The sequence below is a fragment of the Vicugna pacos genome, chromosome 12 (assembly GCF_048564905.1).
Source record: "Vicugna pacos chromosome 12, VicPac4, whole genome shotgun sequence".
NCBI classification, from domain to species: domain Eukaryota; kingdom Metazoa; phylum Chordata; class Mammalia; order Artiodactyla; family Camelidae; genus Vicugna; species Vicugna pacos.
In genome coordinates, this window is record NC_132998.1 from 9631349 (window position 1) to 9656287 (window position 24939).

Sequence of the window (24939 nt, forward strand, 5' to 3'; positions counted from 1 at the left end):
TCAGATACTCATCTCCATATAATTGGGTAATCTTTGCAAAAAAAATTAAAATATTTCCCTTGAATATGAAACACAGTCATGTTTAAATTAAAAAAATTTAAGTCTTTAATTGTCTTTATGCCCATGCTGAGATATGTATGGGGAGGGGGGCGCGGGGGTTGGTAGGCCTATGGTTTTGCAGGTAAAGACATGTGGACACAGACAAACATGTTTGTTAATTCAGCTCCACCAGTGTTATCTCAGATGCAGTTAGCTATTAAGCAGAGATGGTGTTCAGGCATATGTAAGGCAAAAATGCTTTCTATTAAATTTTTTGTTAAAAATACTTTTGAGAGAGAATAAAGACGCCATGTCTGAGGATATCCAGGAACAACTTTGCAGCATATAATGCTCAGACCCATTTCCCCCCAGCCATCAGCAGAATTATGCGCCTGCCAGAAACCAACTTGCCATCTCGCCAAACTTGGCAGAATCCCGGCTTTGGCACTGTTTTTCAGCGTAATTTTTTTCTCCGCAGATTTTAGGAGATTCGGGTCACTTCTGGAGCCTGGGTGGAGAGTTCCCTTAGCCGGAGCGGTGACCGCCGCCTGGTTCTGCCTGGGAATGTAGCGCCAACATCTAATTCCTTTCTTTTTTCTTTCAGGATTGCTCCCAAGACTTCTAGAGTTCTTTCGTTCATTTTAGTAGGCTGATTTGTTGTTATTGTTGTTGTTGTTTTGTTTTGTTTTGTTTTTACGCGTAGTGATTTTTAGTATCTGATTTCACTGACACCGACCAAGCTCAAGCTTGGCGAAAGCCGCTTCCACAGCGGACAATAAATGGCCGCCCCGGGAGGACAGCGGGACGAGAGCCCGCGCCTCGCAGCGCCCGCTCCACTCCCCGCGGCGCCTGAGCAGAGCCGGCCAGCCAGGCACAAGGACACCCTCCATCCTGACTGATGCACCTGCGTGCGCTCTGCGGGCACTGATAGCTGAGCACACAGGTGGGCACATTTATTTGTGGGGCAGAGCAGACTCCAGTGAGATCCCGGAGAGCTCTGGGCGTGCGGGGAGATGCGGGCTGACGCGGGGGCCTGGGCATTCAGGGGCGTGCTGGTGCGAACCGATCTGGAGGTTTTCGAAGTTAGACCCTGCGCCTCCAGGGGCTCCTTGCTTATCTACAGGGACACGTCCTGAGTCCGGATTTTTGTTGCGGTTGACAGCCACTTCTGCCAAGACCAAAAATCAGCTTTCCCTTCTTTCTCTCTGCCTGTCTGCCTGCTCCCGTGGAAAGGACATACCTCCCAAAAGGGAAAAGAAAAGAAAAAAACCTATTTTTTTCCTTTATGCCCAGTCTTGTGATTAGAAAGTAGTTTTTAAAAACCATACACTTACAAAGACTTCTCCAATAAAGTTGAGAGAATCCCTGGTTCCCCACTACCCCGCCTCAAAAAAAGTTGGGAGAAGTGGGTGGATGGAAGGGCTGGAGGCCAGAGGCAGAGAAGCGATGGGAACAGACTTCTGCAAAGTTGGGTACATTTTAGTTGTCATAAGAGTAAAGGAGGAAAGCAAATTATTCAGATGTTAGTGATCTCAGTATTAATTTCTGGGTGGCTATGTGTTTATTGCCATGTGCTCATATAATACATACGACATGGCATGATTGTGTTTTATGTAGAAACCCATGATGACCATATCCACATGCAGTTGGAAATGTTTCAGTTGTGCTTCTAAACCAGGTGCACCGCAGGTTTACAAATTTCCAGTATTAAGTTTTTTTCTTAGAATGCTTTGAATAGTAGGCACAGGCTTATGAACAGTGGTGAATTTCTCTTTCCAAACATTGCCAGTAAGAAAAGTGGGCTCTCTACCTTTTAAACCTTAGCCTTACCCTTGTAAAAAATTTTCCCAAATGTATTTGTCCCAGGAAGAAGAAAGTTCAATCTCTTCCCCTCCCCCTCAAGGTGATTGCTCACTTAGTCTTGGGGTTCTTGCCCTCTGGGTGCAAACAGAGGAGTGCCTCTTTTGAGGTTCAGAGACACCCCTCTCATCTCCAAGCTGGCCTCTCAGGGCTCTGAACCCAGGAGGGATCTCTCAGATGCTCTGCCCAGCTTGGAATATGGGTCTGAATTTACCAGTTCAAGTCAAGAGGGCTGAAGCCCTCAATTCACTTTGCAAGTGCATGCATATTCAGCCTAAGGATTATATACAGGGAACTGGTCCTACCCAGCTTCTGTCATTCTGGAAAAAATTGGAGCGCCAAGACATATGTTTTCCATCGACATAAAAAGGAAACCCATGTTCTCTCTCTTTCTCCATGTACGTATACATGTGTGTGCGTTTTGATAACTTTATCTAGCTCTATGCCTTTTATCGCAGAAGCAGAAGCAATATCCTTATGGGAACTGATGCCCCAGAAAGGCAGACTCTGTCCTTTTAAACCAGGAAAAATGCGCAGAGGACCCGTTTCACCATCTCCCAGCATACTGCGATGGTCTCTGTTAGATGTTTCCTTTTTTCTTTTTCCTCTCCAGCAATGATGAGTCTCTACAAGCAACCAGAATTCTCCTCTTCCTGAATTACACAAATACAAATAATCAAAAGGTGAGAGGAAGAGTTATACCAATGTTTTCATGATTTCGCTGGGATAGTGTTTTCTTGCATAGTTCTCCCACGGAGAACCTTGCAGCTGTGACCCTCCTGTGACCTGGAGAATGAGGTCCATGCTGTTTGAACAGGAAACATACCTGTAATAAGTTCAAAGTCTGTCTTGGTTTCAAGGTAGCTTCAGTTTCAAGAATCTAAAGCTGTGTGGAGAATCCTCCATCTCAAGGCTGAAAAGACCACCTTTTCCTACCCTCTGGGACAGAGCTAGCTCGGAGGTACAGGCTAGTGGTGGTGGTAGTGGTGGTGGTGGTGGGGATCCTCAGGGGAAAAGCCAGTAGGGCCATAATCTCGCTCCAGATCTTTTTTTAGACTTCAGTTGTATTAGTTCATTTTCTTCTCTCCCAGGATCATTCAGATTGCTCGGAAATACCGTTTTCCTATCTAATTACCCAGCAGTTTCGTCATCTGCCATGGAGAACTGATGACCTCTTACAGCTGAAATCAAGTGGAGGGAATGGCCGAAGCCGGGGACTCCCTCTCCCCTCTCCCCGCCCCAACCCCGCAGCCGCGTGCGTTGGCCCGCGCTTTCGCGGCCTCGACTTCGAGGGGTGCGGACTATGGGGCCCTGGGCTTTTTCTCTGTCCCGCCCCCACGGTGATCTGGGGTCCAGCGATCCCGTCGCTGCCTCCACGGAACCTTCCGAGGCTTTGGGCAGGTGGGAGAGGGCGCCCCTCTCCGAAGAAACCCCGGGTGATTTGCGCAGTTCCAGACAGATGTCCCCACGTCCCAGCCTGGGACCCACGGTCTCTTCTTTTCTCAATCTGAACCAAACGAAATCTGCAAGAGTCAGAACTGCAGTTCCCAGACCGGGTGGCGCCTGCCCGTCCACGTCTTTGTTTTTTTGAAAGGAATAGTTTCAAAAGGGGAAAAAAACCCTCGAACGGGGAGAATCATACTTTCAAACTTTCCTAGCGGAACACTTGCATGTGTTGGCGCTGCACTAGGACCGGCCATCCGCCCAGCTCCTCCCCGCCCTTCCCAGAAGCCGGGTCCCCCTGCAACGTCTCCACTTTAAGGGACCGAGTCACTTTCCCGCAGTCGCTCTTCCAGGACCGCTCACTGTCAAAAGTCATTTTTCCAGAAGTGTGCCCCCTCTCCAGGCAGCGGCGGGGCTTCGGCCGCTGCGGGCGGGCAGGGTCTCCCGCCCCCGCGGGGCGCCGCACCCGGGCCCCCAGATTTTCGAAGCCTTCGGATCTGGCTTTCTCGTGGCCGGGCAAGAAGGAGCCGCGGGAGTGAACTGAGGGATTACGGACCCCCGAAGCCCCCAAACGGACGGCACTTCACAGCTTTGAAACCCCAGAGTTGCACACGGCGAAGTCCAGCTTCATGACAGCATTGGAAGGAGAGAGTAATTTCAACCCCTAAGAGTCTACATTAACACATTCTTTCATCCCCAAGTCCTTTTCATTTTATTTAGGAAGCCTTGGCTGCTCTTTGCTTTGGGATTTGACAGACCTCCTCGCTCCTCCAGTGTATTTTTCCAGCGTGAGTTCCAGCTCATCTCAAGAAACCGGGCAGGGGAGGGTGCTTAACGTAAAACGCCAGTGGATCTAGGGGAACAGGAAAAGGCTCACTTCACACATACAGAATTTAAGTGCAGAGTGTCGCTGCAGAACGGGACATCTGACGGAGAATGGAGATCCCTTTATTTTTAATAGCGAGCTAGAGGCCAGAAACATAGGTAACAGAGGGGATCAAGTTGCCGGAAACGTGCCTTTAGTGACCGGTTCTGTGAAGCTGTTTGCTCTCACCGTGAGTGAGACTCAGAGAGAGAGAGATGGGTATTTTTTGGTTTTTGGTTTGTAAATATTCGAACTCTTCTTGTGACGACCTCTTCGCTGCCAGATGCATCTTCTAATCCTATCGGAATGAAGTACTTCAAAAAATTAAATTCCATTTTGGAACTAATCTAATTAAAATAGGGTTTTTGTTAGTGTTGAAAGACCATGCAATTCTGCCTTCACTGGATTTTCTGGTCTCTGTCCAGTAGTACTGGATTCTTTTCAGTCACAAAAAGGTTTTTTAGGGTTGTGTCCACTTCCAGGCTTCCCAAGACCTATCGGTTTCAGGCCCATCTTCATTACACAAGAGGCCAGAAGTTCCATGTAGAAGAAACTAGTCTCTTGCAAGTGGAAGGTCTCAGTAGGCAAGCTACAGGGCTAGTCCATCCTTATGGCCACCTGATTGTGGTCACCTCTGTTCTTTTACAGGAGTCCTCTCCTTTTCTCCCCCAGTCCATCTTTTCTCCACCCCATTCATAAACACACAGCATCTGGAGAAAAGTATCTTTGGGGAATGATGATCTTCCTTTTGAAGAAAAACATATTCTCACAAATATGCTCTCTATAGTAGTTGAACCATTAGTTCTTCATGATTTCCCAGGTTGGTTTCTATAGTAACTGTTTCCCCCAAATCTGGTGCTCTTCCAGCTGGACTACATTCCCCAGCTTCCTTTGCAGTTTGATGTGGCCATGTGACTAAGTTCTAGTCAATGCAATTTATATGCCATTTCCTGGCAAAAGCTTTTAACAAGATGTCCCCTCTCCTCCCCCTCCCCCATGCTTTCTGTCCTCTTTCTCTGTTTTATGCTGACTTTGAGGCCCTAGAGAGTAATGCAGAGTCATATGGGAAGACCCAGATCCCTGAATCACATGTAGACGAGAGCTGCCCCCCCTCCCCCGACAAGAATCACTTGCCTAGGACTTTACCTGAGAGAGAAATAACATGCTATTGTGTTTGATCCACAGTACATTTTGGAGTTAATTATTGCCACCCAGTCCATCCTTGACTAACACACTATTTATAGACAAAGTGCAACTTGATTTTTGTCTTCCATCAGCCCTTGTAAATGTCAGTGGATGTTAGTAATCTTTCTCATCCCTTGGATTAAAACTCTAGGAGACTCCAAGACTCTTCTGCCTCTTCTTATGTAGCAGTCCAATAACAACTTTAAGTCATATACACAATTTCAAATCTGTAGTTAAAATGTCTAGTCCAATGTATCTTCAAGACCCTGAGTTTGATTTGATGTGAAATCTCCTCTCCCTGATTCAGGATTGCTTCAGTCTAGACGCCTGTAGAGGGAAAGAGGGGGTGATTTTTTGGCTTATTTATTAACCTTGGGTTTCAATTTCTCCCCCTAGCCTTAGTTGCTGTTTCAGTCCAACTAATGGTTCAAGAGATGGAGAGAGTACGGGATTGGTTTGAACAATGTTCAGTGATTTTTAGGTTGTAGGAGATTAGCTAGACTAGGGCTGCTGTCATGGAAACTACATAGCATAGCACAAAATGGAGCAGAACTCTGGCAATTAGTTACTTAATTTGACATATAGACAAGAGAGTATAGATCTAGACAATTCAGGATTTTAAGTAGATTTTCTGAATTATTGGTTTGATATATCTCCAGATCTAAGTAAAGAATCATCATTCATTCACTAGGTTGTGTAGAAAGGGCCCCAAATGGTCCCTTGCAGAAGTGGCTGGTATGAAAGCATTTTTCCAATGGTAATAAGGATACATTGCTTTGAATTGGTTCACTCAAATCCCCTCCTCCTCCATCTTCCCTAGATTATAGACTAGACTTACTCTCAGGAATGAGTTCTTATTTTTCGACTTCTCTAACACTAGGAACTGGGCAGTCTCCTTCCCGCAGTTCTGTTTTGCATTCACTTCTACAGAAATCACAGCAGCTGTCTTATAGTTAGAGTGCCTGCCAGACTCTCTGGTATTTTGTAGACACTGGTATCTCTTTTTATAACCAATGCCAAGTGACACACGCCAGCCTTGGGATCACCAGGTGGGGAGAAAGCCTGTCCAGCTACAGCATGCCAAATGCGGAGAAGTGTTAATGATGCAGTTAACTTTGTCCATGGATACTGCTCAACTACAAGATTTTAGGGCTGTCTATGTGCTGATAAAGGAAAACTTTAATCCTCCATTGGGTTATTTCCAAATATCTAGCTATATGGTGGTAAGTGAATGGATTAACCAGATGACATTTTCCTCCTGCTTACAGTTTCTTGGCATTACATAGATCCTTATAAACTGTGTGTGCTATTGAGTGCATCAGCATTCTCTGAGCCTGCTCCTAGGAAAGGGCTGTTGAGTGGGATGTGGGTAGACAAAAAGCATTAAAATTTATGGGTGACACTAATCTAAACTTGGAAACTTGCTTACCATCGTGAGCTAGGAGGGATTTTAGATGTCCACAGATAACAGCTAAATCCATCTGGAAATTATACCCTGGTCTTTGGAAAGAATGGTAGATTGGGTTAAAGACTGAATTATCCATCATGGATGACCACTTGGCCCACTTTCTCTGGATTGTGTCCAATCTTCTAATTCACTTTTTCAAGTGTATAGTAGGTTATATTCACCATCATGCTCTTTCTGGGAACAATTGAAGTAGAAAGGGGTTTACATTCAAAAGAAGAGGTTGTGGGTCCATTTAATGAAACATATTATTCTGATGGTGAGGATTGTCAGGTAATGGAATGGGAATAGAAGAGTGTGACAGCCATTTCCCTTGTGTAGCACTTTGAATACTAGATCGTTTCTACTTAACCTGAGCAGAAATGGCTGAGTTCTAGACTAAGACAGGGATATGTCCAAGATGACCTTCTAAGACCTTTTTTTTTTCCCTTCTTTTTTGCATTTGGCTTCTATAATTTTCTGACAACAGCTGTACCTGTCAAATGTGTCAGATTCAGTAGCAGGGTCAGAAGCTGCTGTCATTTGGCAGACTTCAACAACATGACCCTGGTGAAGACTTTGGAATAAAAACATCAGGAAAATAAACACTCAATGCTGCATCGCCAGAGGACCGGCTGGGAGCTGTCAGGTTGAAATACTAGTCTATTTGGGAAGCAAAAGAACAAGAGCAAGGCCTCCGACACTCCTCTCCTCCTAGAAAATACTCCTCAAGCAGCAGAACTGATGCCAAACACATCAAATTAATTAAGAAAAGAGAACGGAGCGGTATTAAGGCTGAGCTTCTACCCTAGCTGGTCTGTCAATCAACACCTTACCAGAAACAAGGCACTGCCTGCACTGGGGGAGGGGACACCAGAAAACAAGAGATGAGGACATTCCCTGCACACAGGGAGGCTTATCCCATCTGTGCAGGGAGATGGGACATGGCCTCAGTATCCAAAGAGAAGATGAGAAGACTGAGAAGCAGGACAGGTGAGGGACATCAGTGCAGGAGGAGGAGGAGGAGCGGGAGCTGCAAAGAGACTGGAGGAATCAGACATGGGAGTAATCCCCAAGGAGGGGAGATCACACAGAGTTGGGGAGGATAGCTGAACTGGGGCTGAGGGCAGTAGTGGGAAGAGACTTGTGTCCCAGGTTGGGCAACAGCTTATGCAGTTTAGAGACTGGAAAGGACAAGATACGTGATGGAATAGGGAGTGCAGGAGTCTGGCTGAGCAGAAATTCTGCATCAGGGAGTCATGGGAGAAGAGGCTGGGAAGCTGTTGAATTATAAAGCTGGCATTATAAGACGAACCAAACGTGCATTTCTGGGTGAAGGTGTTTGTGACAATAATGCTGACAAGGGAAGGAGCTTTTGCTCTGGCTACCTTTTAGAAAGAAGTAAACTCCAATCAAATGAGGGTGATCTGTGGCCAGCTACACAGATCAAACAGAAAGAGCAGGCTGCTTCAGTTCCAGCCTAAAGTAGCAATACGATCTGCCAGCTGTAGCAGGAGTGCCCAGGGAGGGGCCAAGGAATGTGTGGGAGTATGTGACTGTCTGTATGCCTCCATGTGTGTGTTTAAGGCTGCAGTTACATGTCTTTATATGTTCTGATTGTTTCTTCTGGAACATTCTAGAAAAGCATGCAAAAGATGCATCAACAAATAGACTAGTGCTTTAAATTAGTAGGTAGACTGATGATAGGGTCTGAGAAACACACATCTCATAGAGGAAAGCATAATACTAACCCCCTACACACACACACACACACGTTGAGTAACGTTCATATATATGTTAGAAATGCACATATACAAAGATACACCATTTCAGATCTGGATAAAGACATAACTGCTACCCATTTCACATACTATAGAAAAAATTAAGAGAATAGTAGACTTTAAATGGTGTTTAACCCATCTTATCTATCTTTTGTCTATGAGAAAGAATACTAGCTAACTAATTACTTCAAGCACCATATGCCTTTTTTTTTTAAAGAACTACAAAAAATCAGTCCACTATCTAACCCCCAACAGCATGTATACTGTAGAGGAAAGTGCACTGAATCCTGCAGTAATCAAAAGATATGGATTATTGAACCACATACATCACCTAATAGAGTATCCTTTGGTAAGTGACTTTCTGTCTGACTCTGTTTGTTCATCCATTAAATGTAACAGTTGTTTATAAAATCTAAGTTTCCTTCTAGCTATAATCTTAGCATATATATCACAATGTTGTCCAGGTGCCCAGAAATTTGGTGGAAAAGAAAATTAGAAGATAACCATAGCTGTCAAAAAAATGCCCCAATATTTTTCGGTTCTGGTTTCAAATAACAAAATTCCAAAAAAAATTTTTGATATTGTGAGGACTGAGAGGTTAATGACTGAAATTTCACCTTTCAAGAGCTGAGTTGGTGTCATACAGATGATGAATCTGAAAATGAACAGGTCTATAGCCATTTGTTCTACACAAATGTTGGAGATGATACTATAGTTACACAATGTAATACTTTAGTCAAGTCAGTGAAAAAAATCAGTTTCATTGGCCATTTGGCATTGGGTAGTCAAAATAATTTTTTTTTTAATATTTAAGCACACCCAGTGTTCGTCTGTGTTAGGGATGTGTACTCATTTCCTCCAGAATTAGTGCTTAGGTCCTCTTCTCTCTTGGCCTCTCTCCACCCTCACCCCTATGCCCAATACAGAGGATTTGCTCTGGTTCCCAAGCAGAAGCATTCTAAAGTGTTCTGAAAACCTGTTAGTATACCGTAATGTTCCACATATGTATGCATGTTGAACAGACAGACCTTCAAATAATGGCATGCTCTCTTTTGAAGGCTCTTAGTAGAGCACTGGCACTTGTCGTAATATTTTGTTGCAAAAAGGAAAGAAAGAGAGAAAGAAAGAGAGAAAGAAAGAAAGGAAGGAAGAAAGAGAGAGAGAAAGGAAGAGAGAAAGGAAGAAAGAGAAAAAGTCTGCAGCTGGTAAACTTCATCCTGAATGTCAACAGGGGGCTGATCCCATAATGCAACAGTCTGAGATAACCTGTATCACAAAGCCAAGCCTGGCTGTGATTACTTAGCATTTATATAGCACTTTATCTGGGTACTGTGTGTCAGCATCATTAATGGGAGATAACTCACCAGGAGTTACAGCCAAGGAAAAAAATTCATGACCAAAGAGGAAGAAAGGAGGGAAAGCTTAAAGGATCTGAGCGATTCCACAGAGGCTTCTGGTTACTCGGTAATGGGGAGAGGGCAAAGATGCCATTGAAAGGGGACAAGGAAGGCTCTCTTGTCCCACCCCTGTGAACAGGAATGACCAAAGGTGCAGAAGGAGAGAGTGAGTTCAGACAAGGCAGAAAAACTGCCAGAGGGACTCACTAAGTCTAAGAGTCTGACTAAAAGAACTTAGAGTTTGTCTTCTACAGCACCTTAGATCCCAAGGAAATTATCATTTAGCAAAGACTGTGAGGAATGGTTGGAGGGTGGTTCTGACTGGAGGCAAGGGGATGGACAAGATATTCTTTTAAAGTGGCTTCCAAGCCCAGAAGTTTATTTTTTTTAAATAGAATATTCAGAAATTCATTAAAGTTTCATTGTGGCATTTTTATAAAAAACTAATTAACTCAGATCCTCTGTTATAATAGATAAGAATGTAATCACTCGATTAGCTGGAAATATACTAATGACCACTGTAGTATCAGGAGATTGAAAACAGCAAGACTGTCTAACTGTTCTCCCACTTATCTGTGTAAGCTTCGGGAAATGATTTAATTTCCTTGAGACCTAATTTTCTCATTTGTTACATGGAAATTTCGTAGAACATAATGAGATGGACTTTTGTTTCCAGCATTAAAGCAAATAAGAATGGTTGACCATGAAACACTTAGAAATGCTGGACAAAATGCAGAGCTGAGCTTGCTAAAAAGAAAGTAAAGTCTCCCAAGGGACCAAAACTAAGAAGAGAACTGAAAACTTGAACAGTAAACATGAAAGCTGATCCTGGAGCTTCCCTCCAGCGTGTTTAGGAGTGGTTGCAGATCTTGGTAACCAAAGGGATTGGGGGTTTGGGGAGAATTTTTTGTTTTTGTTTTTTTTTTCTGTTTTAAGGTTAAGTACTAATCAGAATTAATTTTTAAATATTATGAATACAGGCATACAAACTTTAGATTTAGTTGGGCTTGTTTATTTCTTCCAATTGGATATATTTAGAGTTGGTAATTTGTATTCCATTTCTCCAGTCAATGCCCACTTTTTTTTTTCAGGTTTTAATGGTCATATAGGGATAGGAATCAAAATTTGGACCAAATAAAAAGGAAAAATAGGAAAAATATCTGCTCCCTGGTAAAAGGAGAGGACAAGGAAGTTTATATCTTGGTCTGGGCTCTAGACTGGGAAAGAATTCCAATGTATCAAAACACATTCTTCTGTGAGATTTTTTTTTTTTACCCCCTTGATGCCAGTTTGGGGTTTAAATTCTTACATGTGTATGCTGTAGAAATTCTTTAGCTGAGAAATTAATATTAAAAGTGATCCCAGGCAAAAAGCAAACAAATAAAACTTCTCTGAAGGGAGAGCTCCTCAACCTTCAGCTTGAAGTTGCTTGCTTAAGATAAAGTCTTGTTTAAGATAAACTCATACATCAAAATTACAAAGGAACAAAGAGACCATCAGAAAGAACAAATGTCAGCAGACACATCAAATAGCAGATTTGGGCTCCTAAGAACTTAAGATAATACATCATCAGATCCATATAATAAAATAAGTATGTTTATATGATTAAAGATACGAAGGAATAATATTTGAGATAAGAAAAAAATAAATACCAAAAATAAATACTATCAAAAAAGACCAGACAAATTTGAAAAAGAACCAAGTAGAATTTTTACATATGAAAAATATACCATATTTTATCAGTTCTAAGGTGGGCTTTTGTTCACATTTTAGCAACTTTGAAATCAAGATATTTCCTATAGTTACGGTGGGCTAGGCAACCCTTTTGATGTAGTTGCTTGCTCATATGCATCAAAATTTGCAGAAGAAATGACAGTGACTTTGAACAAATCCTGGAGGCAGTATGGAGCACACTTGTGACATGCCATACATGAATGCTCTTGATGTCACAGAAGATGCTATTACGTGGAAATGCATGGAATTTAAAAGACATTCAGAAGAGAAATTTCTAAGTGTTAAGAAAGTATTTGTCTTAGTTTAATTGCAACAATAGCTTTCTTAATGTCTCAGGTTATGTGAATTACAATAGTGATTGTATTAGTCAGGATTCAGGATTGAAAAGAAATCTCTCTAGGTATTTTAAACAGGAGGGAATCAGAGAACTAGGTGCTTAAATCATTGAATGGGCTAGAGAAGTGGAAGTCAGAGTCAATTCATTGTCTTTCTCACACCTGCCTTTCACACTGACAAAGATAAATGCAGCACTAAAAGTAGCCCCCTACCTTGCTTCCACCTTCTAAATCTCTCATGAATACATCTTTTTGGTGGAATCGAATTTGTATCCAGAACCTGGAAAATGTAGGTAGGTGTTTATTCGTTTTGCTTTCTAGATCCTCTTATATGAAAAGGTAAATAGAAGGGAATGAATGGACGTTCCACATCACTAGACCATATCTGAGAGGGTCACTAAAAATAAAAACCAAATGGATAGCAGTATACCATTTAATTAGTAACTAACAAAATTATTAGTTATAAATTAAAGCCACAATGAGATACTACTGTATAACTATCAGATTAGCTCAAATAAAAATTATTCTTATAATACCAAGTATTAGTGAGGTTGCTAAGCAAAGGGGATGCTCATATACTGCTGATAGAAGTATAATTTCGTACATTTTGAAGAACAGTTTGGTGTTATCTGATAAGATTGAAGGTATGTATACTTTAGGACTCAACAATTCTAAGTAAATAACTTGAAAAATGCATGTCTGTATATGCCAGTATACAGGAACCATAATGTTCATAGCAGCATTGCTCATAACAGCACCAAACTGGAAACAACAAAATGTTCATAGCAGTAGAAAGGTTAAATATTTGGTATATTAGGCAGTGGCATATTATATATAAACACACACAAATGAATGAGCTACAGATAAAAAAAATAATATAGGTGGATATTTAATATGTAATATTGGTTCAAAGACCAGGACACAAAAATTTATGTACAGCATTTATGTTATAAAGTTTAAAAACAAATAAAACTAACCTATATTGTTGAGCAATGCATACTTAGGTGGTAGAACTTTCTTTCTTTTTTTTTTTTTTTTTTAATGCAAGAAAGGGATTACCATGAAAGTCAGGATTGTGGTTACCACTAGTGGAGAGGTAGACAGTTGTGATTGGAAAGTGGCAGATGCAGGGTATCTGGGGTCTGACAACATTCTATTTCTTGATTTGTAACTGTAACTACAGTAATTAATTCAAGAATATATTTTTTGTGTGTCTCTTCTATGTATGTGTATTAAACTTCAAATTTTTTAAGTTTAAAAAGAAACTAAATGGATGAATAAAGAGAAACCTAGGGATAAGTAAAGAGAGCTAGAGGAGATATCTGAGGAAACTGTCCAGAAGATAATACAAAGAGGTAAAGAGTTAAAAAATATTAGAGACTAAAAGATGAGTTGGAGAATGAGAAGGTCCAACACATTCTAGCTCTGGAGGAGAGAATAAAGAGAATTGGGGGAGGCAACATTCAAAGAAATTGTGGCTCCGAATTTCCCAGAATTAATAGAAGTCATGAATCCTCAGATTCAGATTGCACAAGTCTTCAGCAAGATCAATTAGACTAAATCCATACTCATATACGTTGCTGTGACTTGTACAATTCCAAGTTCAGTGAGAAAAGCTTAAAAAGCAGAAGGAAAAACACATTATCATCAAAGTAACAACCATGATATTCTCAGCAGACTTTCTGAAAGCAACAATAGAAAATAGATGACAATGAATAATGTATTCAAAGTTCTAAGGTTTTAAAATTTTTTCATCAAGAATTCTTTACTCAGCTATGCTATCACTCAAGAGTAAGGATGAAATAGGTACATTTCCAGACAAACATAACAGGTTCCTTAACACAAATAGACCTTCCACTAAAGACATTTTCTTTAGGAAATCTCCTAAAGAAAATTCCAACCCAGAAGGAAGAAGTGAGATAAAAATAAGAATTGTGAGAATAGTTATGATGAATAAAGAAACTGGAAAACATCTAGGTATATCTAAACAAGGCAAACAATAGTAATAGTGACTAATTTGGGGATATGAAAAAAGTGATATTATAATATTGGACAATGATAACATATAAAATGAAAGATATATGATTAGAGTTGGAGTATTCCAAGATTCTTGCATTATTTGGGAACATAGTAGGGATATCAATTAAGCCAGTAAGATTATTTTTTAAATTTTAGAGTAATCATGAAAAGAATGGAAATAGAATATACAACTTTCAAATTAGTAAAGAAGAAAATGAATTTTTAAAAAAATTTCATCAGTTTAATAAAATGCAGGAAGAGAGACATGAAAAATACAAGCACAAAATAATATGACACCTATAAAACAAAAATTATCAGTAAACTCATTAAATATAAATGGACTAAACTCATCCATTAACAGATTGAGATTGTCAGATTGGATTTTAAAATTTATTTATGTGCTGTTATATGTCATAATGACATAGAATGCTTGAAAGTTAAAAAATAGAAAAAATACTAAATAAGCTGGTATTGCTACATTACTATTGGACAGAATAAACTTTAAGATACATAGAATAGTGGTTACCATTGACTGTGGGGAGAGGATAATGGGAAGTTATCGGTTAATGGTACAAAGTTTCAGTTTGGGATGATAAAAAAGTTCTGGAGATGAATAATGGTGATGATTGCACAACAATGTGAATGTACGTAATGCCACTGAACTGTACACTTAAAAATGGTTAAAATGGTAAATTTTATGGTATATATATTTTACCACAATAAAAAATTAGACTTTAAGATTTTAAAAATGTAATTACTCTGTAATTATAAGAGTAACAGTCCACCAGGAAGATATAACAATTATTTACTTTTACGTGATCACTTCAAATACATAAAACAAAGCATAAGACAAAATTGATAAATTCACCATAATAGTTGAAGATTTAAAAAATTACAGCTCTATGTTAATTGGTATATTGGTAGATAAGAATTAGTAAAGACATAAGAGATTTGAATAACACAATTAACAAGTATTCCCTAATGAATATACATAGAACCCTTAAGCAACAACTAGAGAATACACGTTTATTTTAAGAACATACAGAACATTTCAACAATTGACTATACCCTGGGCAACAAAACAAATCTTAACAAATAAAGAGAATCAACGTTCTACAGACCACATTTCTCTGAACACAAGCAGTTAATGTAGATAGCAATAATGAAAAGGTTAAATTCCCATACTGTTGGAATTTTAAGAAAAGAATTTAAAATGGAACAATAAAGTAAATACACAATCAAAATATGTGAGATATAGCTAACATAGCATTAGAGAGGGCTTTATAACCTTAACACATTAGAAAAGAAGAAAGAAAAACAAAGAGCTAAGTCCAACTCAAGAAATTATACACATACAAAAAAGTCATAGAATCTCCCCACAATTGAAGCAGATGGAAGGAAATGATGATTGTAAAAGTAAATTTAGAAAATAAAGATATAATTGGGATAGTCATAAAAACTACAAATGGGTAAATGCTCATTCACCAAAGGGCACTGACGGGTCTCAATAATCAAGTGGGTAAGATGACCTGGGTCTGTAAATGTCAAGCCTCTTTATCCAGCCACTCAGGGCTTGTCAAGAGGGCTCGGTAACACAGTAGCTATGAGGACAAGGTTGGAAATTATACAACACAACAGATTTTTCTTTTACCAGGTTAGATCTGGCAACTCTATGCCTCCTAAGGATAATCTGCCAGCAGCACAGACCAATAATGAGCCAAATGACACTGTACCTGAGGGAGCCAGTTAAGGCTCACAGAATTCAACAGTATGCTTTAGCATGTATTCCACCATCCACAGGCTTTATGGAATGGTAGAATGACATATGAAGACTCTATTACAGAGCCAGCTGGGTGACAACACTTTGTGAGTTTGGGATGCTACCTTATAAAACTAACTGGGTAAGTCATATTTGTAAATACCTCTCCCTCAGCCAGAACACGTATATAGATCTAGGCACCAAGGAGTGTACGTAGGGCTGATTTCTCTCACTGTTACACAAAATGACCTACTTGGACATTTTTCTTGCCTCTCATTCCTCTAACTTTGGATTCTGCTGATTTAGAGGTATTCATTTCTAGGAGATACTTATGGCTTCTTGGCCATTTTGTATTCTTCATGCCACTGAACCAACAGGCAAAGGGGCTCCTGTAGCAGCTGGGGTGAAACAGAGTGATTGCCTTGCAATGAGAGCAGAAGAAAGTGTTCTTAAGACCCAGGGTGGAGCTAATGGAAGATGAGCGCACCCCAATGCAGACAGGACCACTAAAGGCTAGCTCCTCCAGAAATAAAGGTTTGGGCCCCTCCACCAGGAACCCCAGCCAGTTAGGTGCAGACTGAGAACAAAAAACATGGAAAGGATGATTGACTAAAAGAGTTGTCAATAGCAGCTACAGCCTTGTTCTCAGAAGCTTTGGGGTATATAAAAGCAGGGCTGGCAGCTCTGATGGTGGGAGCAGCAGCTTCCTGGATTCTTGGTCACAATCATGGTGGTAGATTCTTCAACCAACAAGTTTAGCGGCACCTCCTGACTCCTGTTCTTTCAGCCCTTCTAACAATTTTGTAAGCATCAAATTTCTTTAATTCTATGTAGTAAATTCCTTTTTGCTTCGAATATCTAGGGTTGTTTCAGTTCTTGCACTAAGCCTTGACTAAATCAGATTATGATGAAGATAGTGTGGTATTGGCATAGGGATGGTCAGATTAACCAATTTAAAAGAATAGAGAACCCAGAAATAGACCTGCGCTTTTAAAATCTGGTATCTGACATTTCAAACCAGTGGAGAAAAGACTGGGCTATGTAATAAATGCTGCTGGGGAAAATGGGCCACCCTTATTATGGTGGATAATTAAAATCTTTTCCCTCACTATATGAAAAAATTAATTCCAACTGGATTAAAGATCTAAATGTGAAAAGCAAAACTGCAGCAACTTTAGAGGAAAATATTTGGGAATTTAGGCAAGAAACATTATTATGCTAATGACTTTTACTTTACATCTCTAGCTTCTACCTGTCACCTAAACACCACACTCATATATCCAACTTGCAATTCAGAATTTCCACTTGGGTGTCTAATAAGCATCCCAAAATTAACATCTTCAAAACCAAGTATTAAATACCCCCTCAAACCCCCTCCTGCAACATCCCCCATTTGAGGAAATAGCACTATCATTTATCCATTTGCTCAGGCAAAGAACTTGAAGTTATCCTTGACTTCTCTTTTATATAATCCTCACCAAATCCATTGGAAAGTCTTGTTAGGTCTAACTTCAAAACAGAATCTGCTACTGCCATGGTCTACGTCACAGCCACCTCTCATTTAGACTGTAGCAATAAACTTCTAACCAGTCTTCTTGCTTCTATTTTTACCTTCTGGATATTACAGTAGTAGCCATAAGGATATTTTAAAAAATAAACCACTCCCCTTTTAACATCCTCCCCGGGGGTTTCCCATCACAGAATAAAATTCTCAGCTAACCCTCTAAAGTAACCATGGACCACTCTTCCCCACCCTTATGCCACTTAGCCACACTTGCCATTTTCTCAATAACAATTAGTTGACTAAATTAAATAATGAGTTTGTAATAGCAAAGATCTGGAAGCATCCTCAATGTTCTCCTAAAGGAGAATGGTTAAATAAATTGCAGCAATTCTTTACATTGGAATGCTATACGGCAGTTAAAATGAATAAACCAGAGCTTCACGCAGCCACACAGATAAATATCAAAAACAATACTGAACAACAAAAGCTAATCGAAGGATAAGTATGGTATGACACCACTTATAAAAATTAAGAAACATATAAAACAATACTGTATATAGCTTATGTTAGAGACATATGTAGTAAAGGTATTAAAAACCTTTCATGGTAGTGATAAGCATCAAATTCAGGATGGAGGCTACCGCTGAGAAAGAGCCACACTAATGCAATAGGGGAGGGTACCCCATAGGGCTTCCATTGTATTTGTAATTTATTTCTAAGCTGGAAGGTTGGCACATAAGTGTTCATTTTCTTATAATATATGCCTTTTTGTATGCTTGAAATATTTAATAATAAAATTAAATGAGATAACAGGGACTAGCATGCAAAAATAGTCGATATTTATATACAGCCTGGTTTGAGTTAGGCACTATTCTAAGTGCTTTATATGTGACAGTTCACTGAAATTCTCACAACCCTTTGAATTAAGTATTATTATTATCTTCATTCTTAGGATGAAGAAATGGAGACACAGAAAAGTTAAGTAACTTACGTAAGACCAGATGATGGAGCTGATTTGGGGAAAGAAAAACAGCTTGGCTCTGGTTTTTAACCATCACACCAAAGTGCCTCATAGATTAAACACATAGTAGGTTCTTAATATTCAGTTGAAACCTAAGAGATTATTGTTTTTGTGTGTCAAAAATTGTCAAATATATCAGCAATTGCATATGGTTTAACCAATAAATGGCAAATAAATAAAAACAAAGCTCAAATTATTGTTATGACAAGGCTCTAAGATGACTCGACATTGCTTTTAAATATACTAAAGACTTCTGCGTGCATGTCCTAGGTGTTACCACCGAAGCACGAGGGAGTAAAGTTAAATGCCCAGAGTTCCTTCCCAGCCATTTACATTGAAATCAAGTGAAGAAAGAAGGCCTTTTAGGAAAGAGTGGTCATGATCCGTGTAGGGTGGTGTAAAAGCCAACCATGGCGGGGCTGCCAAGGAGGCGGGTGAGAAGGGGAGGATGGCTGAGATGCCCTCTTAGCAGCCCAAGTCTCCCCTCCTCTTTGTCTCTTTCAGTTTATCTAAGAGGCTGATTCATACCAGCCAGGACTTCGCCGTAGGTTTGGCTCAGAAGCCCTTGTTTGTAGTCCTCTGAGTGAGCTCCTGAGAAACCCAGACAGGGCGGCAGGACTTGCTCATTAGCACAGGCAAGGGCATGAGATCAAAGATCCCTTTCCCCCTGTTCCTGGCTGCACATCGACTCCCAGGAAATTAGAAATAGAAAGAAGGAGACAGGAGACAGAGACACATTACCCCAGGTTCAATCTGTCTGGTCTTTGTAGTTACAATCCTAATTTTTCACCTGAAGTTTCTGAGAGTCATCTTTTGCACCTGTTCAATGGCATGGTCTCCTTCTCCGTCTCCGTTTCTACTGAATCAAAATTTACCTCCCTCTTATATATAGTTAACAAAGTAACCTCCATGAAGACTGCTTTCACCATGCCCTTCCTTATGAACATTTACCATATTCAATCCGAAATCCTTAGTGCAGATCTTCTGCAACTCCTCATCACTTTTACAGGTGCCCCTCCCAAACCATGTCAACCTGAGCAAAACCCACATCAGTGGTTGGATCTAGTCTGGAACCTGTGTAGAAACAGAAGAATGGATAGGTTTGTATCTGAAAAGTGCAGTGAAATTACGTTGCACACTATTGCAGACATGCTGTTTTTAAGGTGTGAGTGTCTGTGTATGTACATGAGGGTGCATGCATGAGTGCACAAATGTAGTGGATAAGTGTGCCTGGAGGTGGTGTGAGCATTTTCTAGAACCTTATGCTCGAAGTTCCACTCCATAAATCTCTTTTACTGTCTGTACCCTGAAAGCCAAGGGCTGTGTAATAATTTACATTGCATTGTCCTTCCTCTCTTGCTCCCCTTCACCTGCCTAGGATGAAAAACTGAAGATTGATAGCGATGCCCCTTTGGAGGAGCCAGGAGTGTCATTCATCCCCTGTCACCCTCTGTCATTCTACCCCTCTGAGCTTTCCTTCTCACTCCACTCTTTCTGCTCTGCTCTAGACGACAGTCTTTCTGTCTCTTCTTCCCTAAACCTTGTCCACTGTTCCTTCTGAAACATCCTCCTCATTAGGGAAGCCACCTTGGGTTAAGCAGAGAGAAGGACTTCCCAGCTGATCCAATCATGAGACCAAAAAAATAAAAAGTCCTCCGCAGGGATCCAAATAGCTCCAGAGTTTTCCTCCTTCCTCCACTCAAAGCTATTTTTTTCTAAGTCTCAAAGCTTTACCTTTATCTTCTCCACTGTGGTTTTGACCTTATTCTCTTGAGATTATTTTATTTTCACTAGATAGAAAGTTCCAGGTGAAGGATACAAGGTGAGTATGGCAGCAGAGACAGAGAGAGCTGGACAGAGTGGTACACATTTATGTCCAGTTTGTGCCTTCAGCCTGTTATTGATACATTTAGGCTCACCGAGAACTGGAGAATCCTTCTGTCTGTCCCTTGACTCTTCCCCTCTCCTCTCCAGTTGAATTATAATCTCTCTAGTGTTTGACAACTCCCAAGCAACCACCAAACAAAATGAAATAGACTCAATTGCTTTGATACGCCAATGAAACCTTGCAAAACCTCATGGACAGGAAACCCTTCCCACAGTTAGACCAACTGTCTCCGCAGCAACTTCAGCTCAAACTCGGTATAGATAGACCACCTTTGGCATCTGCCTTCTATGTAAAGAAAAAAAATGCCTCTTTTGATGATTTCCCATTCCAAGTTCTCACATCTTTTCAAAAATCAATTCCACCACAACTTCAATTTTTTAGGAGAAAACATAGAATGTCTTTATGACCTAATGGTAAAGAAAGATTTCTTATAACAAGATATAAATAGAGTAAATCATAATGGAAGAGATGGATAAATTTGGCTACATTAAAAAACTAATTTTCTTTAAAGTCCTCCATTTAAAAAGTGACAAGACAAACCACAAACTGGGAGATATCGGCTGCTCAATGACTTATAAGGGATTTGTACACATAATATATAAAGATAAAAATAAAAGATAAAAATCATTAAGAAAAAGACAAAGAAGACAATAGAAAAATGGGCAAAAGATATGAATAGATCGTTCACTTAAGTAGAAATCCAAATAGTCAATAAACATGTGAAAAGATGCTCAAACTCTACAGTAATCAATAAAATGCAAATTAATATTATCTACAGATTGGCAAATTTTAAAAAGCATGGCAATACTAAATGTTGGTGAGGATATAGAGGATATAAATCCTTAATACTGCTAGTGACAGTGTAATCGACACAACCAGTTTGGAAACAATTTAGCTTTATCGTCCAAAGTTGAAGATATGCATACTGCATCAGCCAGCAATTCTATTCATTCTTTGTGTGTGGTCAGAAACATACAGCATAAAATTTATCTATCTTAACCTTAAATGTGCAATACAGTAGTGATAGCTCCATGCACACTGTTGTGTAACAGGCCTCTGAAACTTCTTCATCCTGCAAAACTGAAACTACTCTATTGATTCCCCTTTTCCCTCTTCTCCCAGCCCCTGGCAACCACCATTCTACTTTCTGTTCTAAGACTTCGACTATTTTAGATATCTCATACAAGTGGAATCATGCAGTTTTTGTCTTTTGTTACTTCATTATTTCACTTAAAATAATATCCTCAGATTTCATCCATTTTGTAGCATAGGAGAAGATTTCCTTCTCCTCCACCTCATTTTGGGGGATGATTAGTTTTATTTATTTATTTACTTATTCATTTATTTATTTATTTTTAAATGGAGGTACTGGGGATTGAACCCAGGACCTCATGCATGCTAAGCAGGCACTCTACCACTGAGTTATACCCTCCCCGCATCTTCTTTTTTTAAGGCTGAATAATACTCCATTATACATATATTCTACATTTTATTTATCCATTCATCTATTGATGAACATTTAGATTGTTTCCATATTTTGGCTGTTATGCAATGAAGATGGGTGTGCAAATATCTCTCTGAGATCTTATTTTCAACACTTCTGGACAAACACCCAGAAGTGGGATTGCTGGATCTTAATAGTTCTATTTTTAATTTTTTGAGGAACCTCCATATTGTTTTCCAAAGTGGCTGAACATTCTCACCAACAGGGCATTATGGTTCCAATTCCTCCACATCCTCACCAACATTTGTTACTTTCTGGTTTTGTTTTTGTTGTTGTTTTGTTTTTCTGTCAGGTGATAGTTCACTGTGGTTTTGACTTGCATTTCCCTAATGATTATGATGTTTAGCATCTTTCCATATACATTTTGGGCATATGTAAATCTTCTTTGAAGAAATGTCTATTAAAACCCTTTGTGCACTTTCTAATTGGATTTTTGTTGTTGTTGAGTTGTGGGGTTGGTTAGTTTGAGTAATTTTGGTGGATTTTGGGTTATAGATATGGTCTCCAATTGCCTGATTCTTGGCCCCGAGATGATTAAGGCAGAGGAAAATTGCCTTCTGGGGTGCACTGGCTAGACAGAGGAAGTATGACCTGGAAATGGTTGGTTTGCATATCAAAGGCAAGCTTTCAGCTGGGCTCTTTGCTATCTGCAAAATTTGGCTAGCCTGGGAAGGTTAGTCTCTCCCCAGCCAGAAAGTTTTTTAAGATGTCAGAACATCATAATATACAGAAAAGTTAAATATATATAATACATTTAATCCTAAGCAATTTACTATTTTTGATGCTATTGTAAATGGGATTATTTTCTTAATTTCCTTTTTGGATTGTTCATTGTTAGTGTATAGAGATGTAACTGATTTTTGTGGGTTGATTTCATATCCTGCAACTTTGCTGAATTCTAACAGGTTTCTTCGTGTGTGGAATCTTTAGAGTTTCCTATATACAAGATCATGTCATCTATGAACAGAGATAGGTTTACTTCTTCCTTTCCTACTTGGATGCCTTTTATTTCTTTTTCTTGTCTAATTGCTCTGGCTAGGACTTCCAGTACTATGTTGAGTAGAAATAGAGATAGTAGGCATCCTTGCCTTCTTCGTTATCCTAGAGAGAAAGCTTTCAGTTTTTCACCATTGAATATGATGTTATCTGTGGCCAGCAGTTCTCTTTTTAAATATATAGCCTAGAAAAAATTCTGCACATGCATTCCTGGAGACATATAAAACAAAGTTTACAACAGCATTTCTTGTAAAAACAAAGGCCTGAAAACAACCCAATTATTATTGACCAGAGAATGGCTAAATAAATTGTGAAATATTCATTTATTTAACTATAATGCAGCAGATAAAATGAACTAAAGATATATGATGCCATGGAATGAATCTCATAAATATAATATTGAGAGTAAAAAGCAAGTCACCAAAGAATTCAAACATTATGATAGAATTTTTATGAAAGTTCAAACACATTTAAATCAAAATAATACATTGTTAAAGGACCTATATGTAGTAAAACATAATGAAATGCAAAGAATGAGAAACACAAAATTTGGAATAGGGTTTTCCTCCAGAGGGAGAGTTAGTTTGCGTTAGATGGTTTTAAGGGGGGAGGTAGGAGAGAAGCTTATCTGCTGAGGTGAATAGGAGGCGTGAGATGTGAGAATACACTGTTAAATGTACCCTCCCATCTGTATATATTAACAAGATCAAAATACTAAGCCGACAGCTACAGTCTGCTGCTTAAACACTTGCTGTTTTCACAGATGTTCTTCTTATCAGTCCTCAGTTCTCTTAGAACTTCTTTCTTCCAAGTAAATATGGCTATTCACAAAGTTGGTCAACACCAGAGCAACTTCAGTTAGTAAATCAGTGACATTTCTTCACATTTTTATGGTTAAATATAAAATTGGAACCACTGAGAACTGACTTCTGCACAAGTTTCTTTTTTTTTTGTCATTTTTTAAATTGAAGTATAGTTGATTTACAATGTTGTATTAGTTTCTGGTATACAGCATAGTGATTCATGTATATATGTATATTCTTTTTCAGATTCATTTTCATTACAGCTTACTACAAGCCATTGAATATAGTTCCCTGTGCCGTATAGAAGGAACTTGTTGTTTATTCTGTATATAGTAGTTTGTATCTGCCAATCCTAAATTCCCAATTTATCCCTCCCTCCCCTTCCCCCCTGGTAACCATAAGTTTGTATTCTGTCTGTGAGTCTCTTTCTGTTTTGTAAATAAGTTCATTTGTGTCATTTTTTAGATTCCACGTATAAGTGGTATCATATGATATTTGTCTTTCTCTGTTTGACTTACTTCGCTTAGTATGATAATCTCTATGTTGCTTCAAATGGCATTATTTCATTCCTTTCTGTGGCTGAGTAGTATTCTATTGTGTATATATATATACACACACACATATACGCACACCACATTTTCTTTATCCATTCGTCTATCAATAGGCATTTATGTTGTTTCCATGTGTTGGCTGTTGTAAATAGTGCTGCTATGAACATTGGGGTGCACGTATCTTTTCAAATTGGAGTTTTGTCCAGATATATGCACAGGAATGGGACTGCTGTATCATACGGTAATTCTATTTTTGTTTTTTTAAGGAAACTCCATACTGTTCTCCATAATGGCTGCACCAATATTTACATTCCTATCAACAGTGTAGGAGGGTTCCCTTTTCTCCACACCCTCTCTGGCATTTATTATCTGTAGACTTTTTGATGGTCATTCTCACCAGTGTGAGGTGATACCTCATTGTAGTTTTGATTTGCATTTCTCAAATAATTCATGATGTTGAGCATATTTTCATGTGCCTGTTGGCCATCCATATGTCTTCTTTGGAGAAATGTCCATTTAGATCTTCTGCCCATTTTTTTATTGGTTTGTTTGGGTTTTTTAAATATTGAGCTGTATGAGCTGCTTATATATTTTGGAAATTAATCCCTTGTCAGTCACATCGTTTGCAAATATTTTCTCCCATTCCGTAGAGTATCTGTTCATTTTATTTATGGTTTCCTTTGCTGTCTGCACAAGCTTCTTGATGTAGCTCTTCCACTTTAGGCAATCTGATAGATGTTTAGCAAGCAGCTTAAACACTTGAATTTTATGGGTTTAGTGTAAGTTCCCGAAGAAACACTTACTTCCATTC

The 24939-nt window shown here is 39.4% G+C and overlaps 1 long non-coding RNA gene across 1 annotated transcript; it reads left to right on the forward strand.

Annotated features, from left to right (window-relative positions):
- The first annotated feature begins 392 nt into the window (after positions 1-392).
- Positions 393-3126, forward strand: LOC140700103 (uncharacterized). Its single transcript, XR_012078321.1, has 3 exons — positions 393-982; positions 2513-2582; positions 2991-3126. It is a non-coding gene; the product is annotated as an uncharacterized lncRNA (long non-coding RNA).
- Positions 3127-24939: the final 21813 nt, after the last annotated feature.